A 16,109-nucleotide genomic window follows, 5' to 3' on the forward strand; every position below is an offset into this window, starting at 1 on the left:
ACAGAAGGTCTGAATCTGTTAGTGACGTGGACGTTTATTACAGTCACACTGCGGTCATGTGGTCAGTCTGTCTAACCTCACACGGTGTGTATTAACACCACCACAGGTGTGTATCAGCTCAGGATATCTCCAATGTGATTCAGATCTCTAGTGAGAACTTAATCGTACAGAAAAGTGTCTTTGGCTTCAAAATTGTGCAAAAACAGAATAAAAAAAAATTTCCGCAGAGATGGAGGACACATCGTCCCGGTTCTGTACGCTGATTCGTTTATGTTCTGTTCCATGTAGCATCACAGCGACTCCAAAATCAGTTCATATTATAACGTGAGTTTAAGAAGTGTGTCTACAGCGGCAGTGTAGAGTCGGTTGTGGGGAAATATTGCTTTAACGAAACTAATAATTTTTTTTCCACATTTGTTTTTTATTTATTTACTTATGTATTAAATCTCACACAGAATCGTCATGTGGTCTTTTCGTCTTCGGGAGAAGCTGCTTAAAAATTTCCATGAACTAAATCAGTGTGTTTATTACCAACGCTAAAAACGCGCTCCACCAGAAAAACACCCTGCTCGATGGTTTAACGTTTTCACAGAAAAACACACGCGGGCGACGTTCAGCAGAGGTAAACAACTCCTGGAAAACGTACGACAGACCGGGGGGGCCGGACAGGAGACATTCTGTCTGTTAACAACTTAACAAGATTATTTTTTATCCCAATTTAATACAGTTGCAAGAAAAAGTATGTGAACCCTTTGGGATTATGTGGAGTTTTGCATGAATTGGTCATAACATGTGCTCTGATCTTCATCTAAGTCACAACAATAGAAAAACTGTCTACTTAAAATAATACTACACAAACATTATGTTTTTATGTTTTTATTAAACATAACATGTAAACATTCACAGTGCAGGGTGGAAAAAGTATGTAAACCTTTGGACTTAATAACTGGTTGACCCTCCTTTGGCAGCAATAACCTCAACCAAACGTTTTCTGTAGTTGCAGATCAGACCTGCACAACAATCTGGATTCATTTTAGACCACTCCTCTTCACAAAACTGTTTCAGTGTAGCAATATTCTTGGGATTTCTGGTGTGAACAGCATTTCAATCGGGTTGAGGTCAGGACTCTGACTGGGCCACTCCAGAAGGCGTATTTTGTTCTGTTGAAGCCATTCTTTTGTTGAATTACTTGTATGCTTTGGGTGATTGTCCTGTTGCATCACCCTTTCTCTGCGGAGCTTCAGTTGGGGGACAGATGGTCTTACGTTTTCCTGCAAAATGTCTTGATAAAGTCTGGAATTCATTTTTCCATCAATGACAATAATCCGTCCAGGCCCTGAGGCAGCAAAGCCCCAAACCATGATGCTCCCTCCACCATGTTTTACAGTGGGGATGAGGTTTTGATGTTTTTTTTTTCTCCACAAATAGTGTTGTGTGTTTTTTCCCAAACAACTCAATTTTGGTTTCATCGGTCCACAGAAAATTTTGCCAGGAGTGCTGTGGAACATCCAGGTGCTCTTTTGCAAACTACAAACGTGCTGCAGTATTTATTTTTTTTTGGACAAAAAAATATTGGACATGAAAAAATATCATGTTTCTGTAGTATTATTTTAAGTAGACTGTGTTTCTCTATTGTTGTGATATAGATGAAGTTCAGAACTCATTTATGACCAATTCATGCAAAACTCCACATAATCCCAAAAGGTTCACATACTTTTTCTTGTAACTTTATTTAATAAAACGGTGATAAATTGTTAAGTTCCTCACTGAAACACTGACAGAACAACCTGCAGATGACGAGGTGGTACCGGTTACAACCATCAAAGCATCAAACGAGCTGACGCGGCGTTTCCGTGTTTGTTGTTCTTTGTAATCAGAGGGTGAGAATTCCATCACGTGTTACAATCTGAGCTGAACTGAGGGTTAGTCCACACGAAGCCGGAGCGTTCCCTATCCGATGATTTTTTTTCGCAAACACGGCGTCATCTTAAGAAATATCTGCGTACACACGAAACCACTGAAAACAGTGTAGTATATATGCTAGACCAGTATGGGGCGCTGTAATTCTGCCATAGAGATACACTATACACGGAGAAGAAGACTTTGAGCATGCGCATAACCTTCGCGCTGTATACGAACCAAGATGGTGTTGTCCATTATCGCTTGTTGCTCATAACAGTTGCATAGAAGCAATAGATTTTGCTGTAATAAAGCTAGTAGGCTTTGTAGCAACACGAACACAATCATTGTAGTCCACCATTATTGTTGTTGCTGTTACGTGTGATGTGATGACATCATCGTTTCACAAAATATACGGATCGGCCGTACACACGAAACTGCAAGGGTGTTGTTTTCAGATTTATCCACTTTGGGACCCGGTTTAAAAAAATAGCGGTTTCAGTCTCCTAAAACGCCGGATCCGTGTGGAAGAAATGCCAATACGATAAAAGATTTATACGTATACAGCAAAACGCGTCTCCGTGTGGACAGGCCCTGAGTCTCCAGACGTGAAGAACGACTTATTTAAAAGGCCTGACGTAAACAAACCGCTGCAACTGATTTACAGACTGTCCCGAATATTTCTGTGATTGATATTAAAACCAGGTGGTGGAACAGGGAGCGTCGACACAAGCGATCAGGAATGTGTGTGATTATTTACTCCAGGGAGAGTGGAAGAGTAGCAGGACGAGCTTGTTCCACACAGAGAGAGAGAGAGTGAGAGAGAGAGTGTGAGAGAGAGAGAGAGGGAGACCAGTACTGTAATACGATCCTTACTGGAGACAAGACGAGGCAAGCCCGATCTTTGTCCTTCTTTGGTTAAAAACTAGACAATGAGCCTCGACACAGTAGCAGATATCACTCTCACACACTGCCGGGTCATTCTAATCGCCGTAGCAACCATCACCAAGCATCAATGACAAACAGCTGGTTGTAACCTGGTTTTAGTTTGTTGTGATTTACTGGTTTAAAGAAGCATCAGAGTGTGGATTAAACCTGAACTAGTTGAACTGAACGGTCGTGTTAACGCGGCTACATCGGGTCACGACCCCTGCTTTGGTCCGTCCCATGTGACATGTGATTGTGTAAAGATTCACAAGGTAGTGAGTTTACGTCCCAGCACTTCCTCAACCCTGTGTGCTGATCCTGAACTCTGACTTGGACATGTGAGCAAAAATATTTCACTGCACACTACATCCACACCACCAGTCAAATGTTTGTACACCCCCGTCCATTTAACCATAGGTCGCTACTAATGTTTATTTTTAAAACAACACTGAAAGTGTTTATCCAAAATACACACTAACCTCGTTTAAACAGTTAATATTGAGAAGTATATCTGCTACTTCTGCTCTGTAAACCTTCATAACGGCTCTAATCTGAGGTGCTGGTTGTTAATTGGTGATTTCTGAGGCTGGTGACTCGAAGTGAACTTCTTCTCTGCAGCAGAGCTCAGTTTTGGTCTTCCTGTGAAGGTCTTCATGAGAGACAGTTTCATCATGGAGCTTGATGGGTTTTACAAACACACTCGACAGAATACTGTTCTTATAAGAACTGTTCCAGAAGAGCTGACCCTCACGTTTTATAATAACAACTGACTGTTAATGTTGCCAAATGCGTTAATTTATAGTTTTAATATAGTGTTAATTACTAGGTTCAGTGGGTGTATAGGTGTTGGTGAATTACAAACTGTGCTGGTCACTGGCCCTCCAGGACTGGATTTGGAAACCCCTGTTCTAGAATGTAGAAAATGAATCCAAACCCGTGTCCATACTTTTGACTGGTGTAACTGTGACAGAACCAGTTTCTTATTGATCAAAAACACTTAAACACACATTTGTGCCTGTGTTAAAAACAGACTGTCTCTCAAATACTGGAAAGTCAAACTCCAAACACACCAGAGACCAAAGGAACAGGAGTGACAAGAGCGAGAGAGGGGATTAGCCTGTTTCAGAAAACACACACACACACACACACGGATTCCTCTCAGGTCACACATTCCTGTACAGTGACACTCCAAAGACACCTACAACATTCAGCGTTTTTAAACAGCAAAGATCCTGATGTCCACTTACACACTCCATTTAAAATAACCACCAAACCGGTACACACAGGTTTCCATCAGGTGGACAGGGTTGATTACGACGTGGTGGTGTTTAAATGTGTTAGTGTGTTCAGGAGTGTGATGTCTCTCTGTACAGTAACCATTGTAATGTCATCTCTTGTCTTGAGTTGACGGACCGGTGTGTGAACCACAGACCTGAGTTACAGGAAAATCCATTCCAGGGTTGAGCTGTGCATCATGGGAAGACTTTTTGTCAATTTCTTTTTCTGAGTTTTAATTCAATGTGATTCAACAACACTGAAGTTGATGGTCTGGTTTGTTTGAAGCAGCTTTAATCCTGACAGGTCTTGAGGTATTGGAAAATGCCCCTGAGTGATGCAGTGGTAAAGCACTCGCCCTTTGAGACCTTGATTTGAAGTCGTGAGTTCGATTCCCGAGTGACGCTGTAGCCGGACGCCTGGAAAGATCTGATTGACCCCGATGGTGCGACGGTCTATCACTTTGTATAAACTTGCTATTTCCCTCCAATTGTCTCCTCCGCACTTCAGTCCAGCAGGTGGACGTACTGCACCAACCACACACACACTCAAGAAGAAGAAGCGACCATACTCCTGCAGAAAGGAAGGATTTATCAACCGACCAAAGAGTAATTAAATTTCATACTCTGAATCAAAGACTAAATCACACAGATGTTGACTGGGACAAGAGACAGAGAGAGATAGAGAGACCTGCGCTGCAACATTCCGTCAACACTTTTATTTTGTGTGACAAGTTGATTCTGACACTTATCAGCTCATATTCAGACTCTGTGTCGACAAAAAGAAACACAAACTCATTTTACTCTCAGATCGCTGAACCTCTTCAGCTGTACATTTCTCAATCTGTAAAAAGATTAAGGCCTTGGAATACTGATCAGAAGGTCTCAGGTTCAAACCCCACCACTGCTGTATCCTTGGTGAGACACCTCAGTGTCTCTGACGTGTAACAAGGTCAGATGTGAGTCGTTCTGTATAAGGGCGTCCGCACGGCGTGAATGTAAATGAGGAAAATGCAAAACGTCGGAACAATAATAATGCTTTTGTAAGAAAATCATTCGAGTCAGGTTTAAGACACACACACACACACACACACACTCACTATAGACTTTTTTCAGGCTACCATGACATCAACACCCGCGGATGGCTGAAGCAGCTTTAACTAACATCACACTACTGTGGATTTTATTTAATATTTACATTTGGGGTGCATTTCAAAACCAAAGTAAATCTATAAATATATGAATAAATAGATCATAGAGATTACCAGATGATGTAATGGATCACCTGATGCTGGGCCACGCAGATAAAAGAGTAACTTAGCGACGGATAGATTCTGAGACGCTGATTATTTTCAAAAGAGAAACAAGTATGTGAAATTGGATAAAGTAATAAACGGTTATTAACTGCACGCGAGTCTGATTTTTCAATTTCCTTGTGTTTACCCTTAGATGTGAGACTCCGCCTGGATTTGGTGGCGTTCACTATCGTTAGCATTAGCTAATTCAGTGCTTCTGTTGTAATTGAGACGATCCTCTAGATGATGTGAGGGTCACGTTAACCAGTACCGACGCGTTGAGTGTTATAATTAACGCACTGTTCTGCAGTCGTATCCTAAACAGTGTTAAATAGAGAGGGTGGGGGGGTGTACAATCCCATGATCCACACACTGAGTAGTGCACTTGATCAGGGGTTAGAGAGGGATCCAGTCACGTGTTAAGAAATTATGAAATAACACCAACAGGTGTGTTTTCTCGCTGAAGGCACTGCTGGTTTTAACTGGTCAGTTTTGGCACTGGTGAAGTAACGCCCCTTTCACTGTGGAGAAGTAAGGAGGACAAACAGCTGAGTGTGACACCAGGGGGACAAATGTGTTCCCCTGAGAATAGACATCGATACAACTGCAAAAAATTAAAATAAATCTGGCCACAGAGAATAAATTCAATGCACAAAGCATTGTGGGAGAGAGAGTGGATATGTGGTGATGGAGACGGGGTCAGTGGAGAGACAGGCGCAGACTGGAAATGTGGTTAGGGGACGGAGGAGGAACCAGTGTGTGGAAGAGGGAGAGACTGTACCTAATGGGTGAACAGCTCCGAGTCCACAAGTCCATATGAGATGTGGAGTAGATCAATAATTAATTGTCGTGTGTGTGTGTGTGTACGACGTAGTGATGGGGCGGAGTCTGAGGAATGATTACAGCCTGTCTCACACACACACATACACACACACACACAGTGTCTGACTCTTCTTATCAGACATCAGTGCAGTGTGTAGGACATCCCCTCGTCCCTGCGTCCTCCGCACCGCTCCCGTCCAGTTTAACTCCTGATGGTCATTAATAAACACGTCCCCCTGCTGCTGTCTGCTAATACGGTTTACATTCAATGTGAAGATCAGGTTAAAGACGTGTCTCCTGTTACAGCGCGTGTCATTCAGGGAAGCCTGTTTTCTCTCTCTCTTACACACACACAGGTTCATGTGTCCTTGTAAACAAATGTATTAAAAAATGGCTCTAGTGGAGAGGATCGTATAATAAATCAAACTATTACACAGATTTGTTTAGCTGTAAATTAACATAGCTGATGTCTACATTTAGCCACGCCCACAAGACTCCATAAATGGTAAAAGCTCTCAAAGCTACAGATGGAGGGGGAAAAATGTAAATAAATCTATTTTTACATATCGCAGTTAATGTATCGTACATATGTATACTATCTATTCGTGTCTAAGGCGTATAAGACTCACTTCGTCTGACTTACAAGCGTGTTCCAGTAACAGAACTTGTTCATAAGTCAGGGACTACCTGTGCTATATATGTTTGAATTTGAAGTAAAAGTACATTGCTGTTCCTCTATAATTCTACAGGTGGCGCACTGTAAACTATTCACAGCGAAATAAGAACTGTAACCAAATTTTTTGTGTGTATGTAATTACAATACATTATATTATCATATTATACAATAGATTATAATATTTGTATTAATATTAAATTTAGAACATGTATAAGATTCCGTATCACTATTTTATAAATTTTACAGTATTTTTTTATTGTACTTGTAAATAAGTGTAGATTGATATTCATGATATTCATCGCATTGTTTTATTTTATATTTTTAATTTTTTACTTATTTTCTAGGGTTAGTGTACGTGATACTTTGAATTTAAACTTTACATTTATAATCTCAGTCTGAATCATGATGAGAACACGGTCCTGAGCGCTCCGTGGTGATTCTCGTCTCCACAGAGAGCTGAAACACCACGCTCATGTTTTCAGTTATAAAAATCACAATTTAATCAATATAATCATGTAACAGCTAAACAAACTGATAATCACATTAGCGAATCTCGTTATACACAAGCGTATGAAACCCAATATTCAAACACCACATTTCTTACGTCCATGCTGCTGAGAGGAAGTCACAGATAAATCCGATCTTAACAAACGGTCTGATTTTAACCAAACAGACCAAACTTGTTGAGTTAACGGTTGGTGAGGGTTCGTCTTTATCTTCAGGGCATTGTGAGTTTTAAATCCTCAGCCAATCCTTTTCTTCTGGGAGGTCATGCGTACAGAAAGTTATTTAAGTCAATTTAGGCCTTGACCACACCCCCTGAAAACAAACAACCCTCATCGGTATTTATCTGTTAACACAACGGGGAGCTTAAACTTATACTTCTTAATACTCTTCTTTAACTATCATGTATAAACTAACAATTTTTTAAAAATATATGTACTTGTTGTCTTCAGTTGCAGAAATTAATATCAAAACTCCAGGAACATTCCAGACTCCCAAAAAATAAACTTAAAACAAATGAGGTTTATAAAATGAGGATGTTATGAAAGTACTTTGATGTTCTGCTTAAATTAATTTTAGGAAGTTTTTACTCGTGCAAGAATCGGAGTGACAAACAGTAAGTGATAAAATTATAACAACCTCACTGCTGAATAAATGTCATTCTGATAAGAACATGCAAACAAGCTGTGTGTGTGTGTGTGGTTGCTCTGTTTACCCGGCAACCACGCCTTAAAGAAACAGGATGTGGTTTCATTCACACACTTCCCACTACCGCTGTGTGTGTGAGTGTGTGTGTGTGTTACACTAGCTCGATCATCCCAACACTGTCAGATTGACTTACCATCGATTCGCAAACCACTTCACTGCTGTTTAACACTCGGTCTGACCGGCTGTGTTCCAAGCTGAGGTTTAGGATCGAGTGTCAGTTCCCTGAGCCCTACAGTAATAAGGGGGCGCTTACAGCTGTTCCGTCATCACTCAACTCTCAACTGCTTAGATTTATACCACGTTTAACGGCTTCACCACCTCAGCCCGTTCAAATCAAGGTACAACTGATGCAGGGGATGATGTGAGAGCCCAGAGCACACACGTCTAACCGGGCTTTGGAAGTCTCTGAGCGAGCGTTTATCAGCACGTGTAAGAAACGCTCCACACTCCTTCCACACTCCGTCTCCGAGCTCCAAGCCCCGTTAGCGTATACGGTAGGTGTTATTTTTAGGGCAGTAGCACAAGAACGAGGGCGCAGTGGGAATAAAGTGTGATTCAGCCTAATTAGTCGAGGATATATATAGTGTCCGATCTTGGACGCGTTTTTGTATTGGCCCCCGAGGGGACGCAGTGCGCTGAAGTAACGCTTGCGGTAACAAATCAGACGTAGGGCACTTGGAGAGAGAAAGAGATCGCACGCTTACAGCAAGAGATAAAGAGGAAGGTCCAAACTTAAACAGTTACTTCACCACAAAATAATGTTTCAGTGGTTATTTATAATAATGGCACTTTTTATCATTAGCTCTTGCTGCAAGAGGCACAGATTGTGTATTAGTATGTCACATGACCTCTAGGGCCTGTCCCTGTGTGAGGCCCTCAGCAGCTCACCTGGGTTGGGTTTTCACCTTCTAATCATCTCTGAACAACTGAGCCCTGTCCCAAAGTGTGATCACTGCTCCCATCACATCAGTCACATCATGTAACTGCATTTACAAGAGCCAGGGTTGTTCCCATGCTAAAGAAACCCGCTCTGAACCTGCTCTGACATCAGCAACAAGCAGCTGGGCTCTCGCCCTGGTTTTGTTTTTTGATATCTAAAAACCCCAAAGAAACATTGAGCATAAAATCTCTCTCTCAATGAACAACCTTCAGTCTGACTCTCATCCAGATCATGAAGACCTACTTCCGTCCATCCTCATCCTCACCTCAGTGTTTGACAGCGTCATCCATAGGACTATTTTATCCAGGCTTTAAGTCTGTCATACAGCATAGTGATGGATGACTTTATAAGATCATATGAGGTAATGTCGAGGGAATCCACATCTGCCCCATACAGACTTTACACTGGTGTCCCACACAGCCCAGTACTTGGTCCGCTACTGTTCTCTCTCTAAAGCTGACCTCTTGGTGAAAACAAAATGACAATGGACAAAAATGAATCGCAACAAAACTAAGCTGTTTATTTCAGGTGATTTCTCACGCCGTCAGGTCTCATGATCTCCCTGGACACGTCTATAATACCACCTTTGGTTACTGCATGCAACCTTGGGGTAACCTTTAACCTTCTTGTCCGTTCACATTCCTAACCTGACGCTCTTCAACATCTAAAGCATTTTCTCTCCACTCAGGTGCTCCACCTTTGTCCTGACCAGTCTGCCTCTTAGCTCCATTAAACCTCTGCAACTGTTCCACTGATCCAAAATGGGTCTTCATAACTTTTTTTTGATCTTCCTAATCCCTCCCCTGACTCTTCGTCATTACCCTCCCTCCACTGGCTTCCTGTAGCTGCCCGCATCAGATTTAAAACATTGATGCCGTCCTACAAAGCCACAAATGGACCAGAACCCACTTACACCAGAGCACTTATCACACCCCACACCGCACTGCACCACGTTCCAGTCCACTTCATTACTGCTCGACTTCTCCCACTATCTCTCAGAGAAGAGAGAAGACCTGCGTTGAGATTATTCCCTGTTCTAGCACTGAGGAGGTGGACCGAACATCTTCTGGAAAAGTCTAACGACATCTAAAGACCATGCTTTTTATGAATTACTTAAAACACTTTATTTTAAATTTAAATCGTGTTGTGATTGGTCTCCGCCCCCGGCCTGGAGTTCTCCTTTGGCATACAGTGCAGGACAGGAAGCTACATCATGGAGGTCAGTCCCTCACACTGTCCTCATTCTGCTTACATTAGAGACAGTACTGTAAGCTGAACTCTGGTCCACCTGCTCCTGTCTGTCTGCGTGCCTGACACACACACACACACACACACACACACACACACACACACACTCTCTCTCACTGACTGACAACACCTGAGTAAAGAGAACACAGCGCACTTGCACGTTAAATATTTAAATATAAGCATTTAAAGGAAGGAGGAAATAGAGAGAGAGAGAGAGAGAGAGAGAGAGAGAGAGAGAGAGAAAGAGAGAGAGACCTGGCCGTGCAAAGGAGGAAGGATGGACAGAAAGAAAAGACAGGGAGCTAAAGAGTAGAGAGAATGGACCAACAAAAACATGGTCAGAAGACAGACCAATACATGAATGAAACACAAACAATAAGAAAACTGAAACTAAATCATCTTTAAAAACTAACAGACAGACAGACAGACAGACAATAACCGTAAACTTTTGTTTTTAAAGATGGGATGAAAGGATTTGAGATCTGTGTCAAGATTACATGTAATGTTATATTTCTTTTGACACAGAAAATCAGATTGACTTTGAGATCTGCGCCACACCTCCTGCATGTGAAGTCATGTGAACCTGACTATACGGCTAAATAATGGATAAATAAACGTTAATAAACAATAATACTGTTAAAACACTGAGGACGTCTCAGAATTTTTCCTACCCCGTAGTATCGTATCTGTGTGGTCGTCCTGGAGTCCTGTAGGGATGGAGGTTATGGTGTGAGGGTGTTTTCGCATTAGGAACCAGTGATTCGTACCGTGCGCAGGAACACTTGCCCCTTACGACTTCATACTGTGTCGGGTACGGTGAGACTGGAGCATGCTACGCGCACACACACGGATTTCACACAGCACTGATGACGTCTTGTCTAAACAGCGTTGTACTTCCGTACTCAGGTACGATTGGCTTTAATATTCGATTCGATTCATGAATGAGTACTGTAACACTTTAAACCACTACCGGACACAACCACAAGGTGGCGTCTCCTCTTATAGACACATTCCAAGTACTGTGGGAGATGAGACAGATTAGGATCGTCACTGGTATTGCATCAGCAGACTTCTGCGACGAGTTTGTGTATAGAACCAAAAAAATCTTTTACTAACTCTGTGTATAACAAGATGTTAACTTATTTGGATCCACCTCTATTGGCTACAATAAAACCGCATTGTGACTTTCTTTCCCCAACTCCGTGTAGTGATGTTTATTGCTAATACGGCTAACGGAGGCACAGACGCTAATAGTCTATAGTGATGGGAATCATCAGTCACCTCATGATACAATATCACGATAACACGATGCTGGTTCTATTGCAGTTCTATACGTTTAACAATTCTACATATAGAATTTCATCTAATTTTGTTACAATTTTAAACCTTTAAAAAAGTTTAACGAGTAATCAAATGTAGCCCGTTCCCTTTGGCATTTAAGTGTAGCATTTAAATTGCTACAATGTTACTGAGCAGCGCGTATCTCTGTTACGTCATAATAATTACTAAATTAAAAATAATTTACTCCTACCACACAAGGTTTCAGTGTGGGAATAGTTTAGAGCGCAGCCACATTTTACCGCCTCTAACCCCTTAACTTGACAGTGAGCACGCGGGTCTATCTGGTTTATAACGCATGCAGTTTTTAACTAATTAGCACTGGCGGTGTTGTGACACTGGTCTAAGTGTGTGTAATGAGTGTTGTAAGGGCTGGAAGATATGAGTCTGCAAAGCATTATCCAACATCACCACAAGGGGGCTTATCCCTATCGCAGCCACCTTTGGTTGAGGCGGAAGTATTCTGCAGGAGAGAGGAAGAAACGAAAAAAGCGAAATCACAGACATTTTGCATCAGCGGGATTTTGCGAAACCCCGGATTTCTTTGTGACGAGCTGTGCACGGTACCAAGACTTTTATTTGTCCTGTTCATGTATGAACAGTTAGTTTACTAATTCAGACCAACCTGTGTTAACTTGGAACCGGTATCACATGTATAATAAAGCTGAGTTGTGATTTTCCTCCCTAACTCAGTGAAGTGATTCCCGTAGTCAGTAAGACTAGCAGAGGTGGTGACACTAGTATCCTACTAAATAACTAGTTTATCTGCTACCATGCTTTAAGCTCGTCACAGTGTGTTTGAGACTGATCATCAGTCACAGCCAATCAAACTGAAAATCAACCGCTTCATCTCTAATATAAATCTAATAGTCTTTAAAAAAAAAAAAAAAAAATATTTTCTTGGTGTGAATCAGTACAACAACAAAAAAGAAAAGAAAAAAACGTGATTCCTAACTAAACCTATTTCTCGCGGATCTCTAACGTGTGTTTTATCTGTTATGGTACTCTAGTCTGGTTACAGTTCGCCGTACCGTTCCTGAGACCATCTCTTTCAGCAGACACAGGAACGGTTCCTGAACGATTGTGTTCACACTCTGACCAGAACAGACCAGAGTCAGGAGCTCTCAAACACCTTCATCATCATCATCATCATCATCATCATCAAGACTCCTTCAGATCTAAAACCTCTTACATCCTTACCTGAGTGATACCCTGCTGTACTGAGACACGTGTGTGTGTGTGTGTGTGTGTGTGTGTGTGATGAGAACACTACACCACTCCACACTGCTGCTGCACTAGGTGTGTATTAATCTCTGTAACAGCGTCACATCACCGCTCCGAGGCTCACACTCTCACTTCCGCACTACACCCACAGAGTGTGTGTGTGTGTGTGTGTGTGTGTGTGTAAGATGAGCGCTACGCCCTGCGTTTAAACCGCGCACGAGGATTCCAGGTCGCGCGAGCTGATCCGGCTAACGTCTCTGTCACGGCTTGTGCCTCACACGCGGACTGTTCCCCCGTTTATTCCTGTTCCCTGACTGAATTAAACCCTTAAACACTAATCCCTAAACCCTAATCCCTAAACCCTAATCCCCTCTCAGTGCCTCATACAGACCGGAGATGTTTTCCGGCGCAGACAGTTAGCTAGCCGCGTTAGCTAAGCGGCTAGGGCTCGGAGTGTGTCAGGATTTCACATCCTCCTCAGTGTTAAACACACACACACACACACACACACACTGATTCTCCTGTGTGTCTCTCTGTGTTAAATCGCGGGTTTACCTCAGACACTGACAGGATGATGATGAGGATGATGATGATGCTTCAGCAGCGCGTCTGGAGATTATTTTACCTCAGAATGTCTCACACACACACACACACACACTCACTAACTCACTCACTGAACATCCCCACAGCTTTAAAACACACACTGATAAATAATGATGTATTTCTGTCATTACCTTCAGCATGAATTAGTCCAGGGTCGATATATTTGCGCTGTGTGTGTGTGTGTGTGTGAGAGAGAGAGAGAGTGACTGAGTGTGTGTGTATGTGTGTGTGTGTTCAGTCCCTGCGTCTGTTCCGGAGTTAAACCGACTCTCACAGTCTCTCTCTCTCTCTCTGCGCGTGCTTGGTGCGCGCGCACGCTCGGCGTCACGCGCCTAAAAATATGAGGAAGGGAGCGCGCGCATCATCCCCTCAGAAAACAGGCGGGAAAAATCCTGTGAGTGCGAGTGGATTAGCATCAACGCATTATTACATGGTTTAAATGAGGGTTTATGGGCTACATGGAGTGCTTGGAAACATCATCATACGCAGATAATGATGATGATAATAATAAGAAAAAGAATATGATTAATAAGAATAACCATTTTTTCATGTGTTTCAGTCTTTTTTGACTCTGTCCCTAAGTAGATAGACAGATGGACTGACGGATAGAGTACAGCAGTACCTCGGCATACAGATTTAATCCATTACGGATGAGAGCTCTTAAGGCAAAATTTCTTATTGCAAATACAGTGGAACCCTGGATTGTGAGTAACTTGGTCTGCAAGTATTTTACAAGATGAGCAAACATTTGACCCTCTAGCAGCAGCATGCGAAACTATACCATGGGTTATCCAAACAAGAAAAAAAGCTCATGAACATACTATTTTACATTCACGTCATTTGGCCAAATATTTCTTGGCCAAATTATAACTGGACCAAGGGCCCTGACCACAACCCCATCAAGAACCTTTAGGATGAACTCTAAAGGTTTTTTAGGTTCTTACAGAGTCTTTTTTGACCCTGTCCCTAAGTAGATAGAAAGATAGACTGATGGATAGAGTACAGCGGTACCTCGACATACAGATTTTTTTTCCAGACTCGTAATTTGGCTAAATATTTGTTGGTCAAATTATAACTGGACCAAGGGCCCTGACCGCAACCCCAACAAGAACCTTTAGGATGAACTGGAACAGAAATTGTGAGCCAGGCCTTCTCGTCAAAATTTTGTGGATGGCCTTCCAAGAATAGTGGAAAAGGTGGGTACTAAAGGGGGGCCAACTCCATGTATTTAGATACAGTGTCATTGCAAGTTTGGCCAAAGACTAATGGCACTTAGTTATTAACCTAGTTAACCCAGTGTAAGTATGTATCCAGTGAAGTAAACTTTAAAGCACCTTTTGTAAGTCGCTCTGGATAAGAGCGTTTGCCAAATGCCTAATTGTATGTTTGTCCATATAGTGTAGATAGATAGACTGATAGATAGACAGATTACCTTATTAGTCCCTAAACATTACAGACACATTGATATGATGATGTTTCAATATAATCACCTGGTTCTATTTTCAAAAATATAAACCAAAAGAAAATTTATACACCTCATAATAAGATAAAAGATTCCTGATCCACTTGTCAAAAAACACTTTTATCGTTATCAATATACATAGATAAAATAATTTATGTTTTTATTGACAACTAGAGGTTACCCATGGGTTTACCCCCTTACAGCTTCTGACACTTGCATGCTACTATTACCTGCAAATGAAGTGTGTGGTCAACTTGTTGCCACTCCTCACACTGCTCCAATGTTTCAGCAGCCCTTACATTGTAGACGCTCTGCAGTCTGATCCAAGGTTTTAGTAGCCCTGAGCTCGGCCTAGTGGCCTATTTTTACTACTGTTACATTTGTTGAGGAGCGTTTGTGACACGCTCACAGTATGACAATTTTTTTTTTTGATGATGACACTGTCTACTATTACATTTGAAGGAATGCCCACTACACTGGCCACCCAAACACCCTAGGCAGGCCAAATAGAATGTCTGTTATCTATAAAGATTAAATAAATGTTATCATGAGTGGTTTTGAAGTAATGCCATTGTCTGAAGTTTAATGTTTGTTCTGTTAAATTTCAGGTCATGAGCATTCTTAAATATTTCAAGAAACAAGGGTGAAATCCACCATCAGATGAGGAGAAACATCCAGGATAGCTAGCAAAGTTAGATGGCAAATCAATACCCAAACAGTTATGTCAGAATGCTGAAAGGTGAGCACCTACCTGCCTGCCTGATGGTGTCCATCAATAGACCAAGCCCGGAAAATTCAAATACAAAGGGACATTAAACCTTATTTCTCTAAAGCGTAGGAAAACTAAGACCTTGTTGGACTGCTAGTCTAAATCTGGCCATATGCAGATTGGAATCAGATTGTTTTCATGTAGTCTAAAAAAAAAATGGAAAATACATTATTATAATAAGTTGCTGTGCTTTAAGTGGTCATGAAGGGTCTAAGGAGGTATGCTCTCTCAAATTTTTCCATGTGGCTAAATTAAGTGTGTTTTAGGGAAGAGTGTCTGATTTAACCGCAGTATCGATATGGAGAAAAACAGAGGACAAAGTGAAAGGTTTGATAGCACTTTGGGGGATACATCAGTCCAAGCAGGCAAAAAGAGAGGGAATTTACAGAAACAGAGAAATATATAAAATACACCTGATGA

The 16,109-nt window shown here is 41.7% G+C and overlaps 1 protein-coding gene across 1 annotated transcript in view; it reads right to left on the reverse strand.

The window, feature by feature from the left end:
* Positions 1–13,692, reverse strand: part of si:dkey-97m3.1 (fatty acyl-CoA reductase 1) — a 27,857-nt gene extending 14,165 nt beyond the window's left edge. Inside the window, exon 1 of the mRNA XM_053508176.1 lies at positions 13,590–13,692. The gene's annotated coding sequence lies outside the window, so the exon portion shown is untranslated. The remainder of the gene's footprint in view (positions 1–13,589) is intronic.
* Between the last annotated feature and the right edge of the window lie 2,417 nt (positions 13,693–16,109).

This window comes from Clarias gariepinus, chromosome 12 (genome assembly GCF_024256425.1).
Source record: "Clarias gariepinus isolate MV-2021 ecotype Netherlands chromosome 12, CGAR_prim_01v2, whole genome shotgun sequence".
Lineage (NCBI taxonomy): Eukaryota > Metazoa > Chordata > Actinopteri > Siluriformes > Clariidae > Clarias > Clarias gariepinus.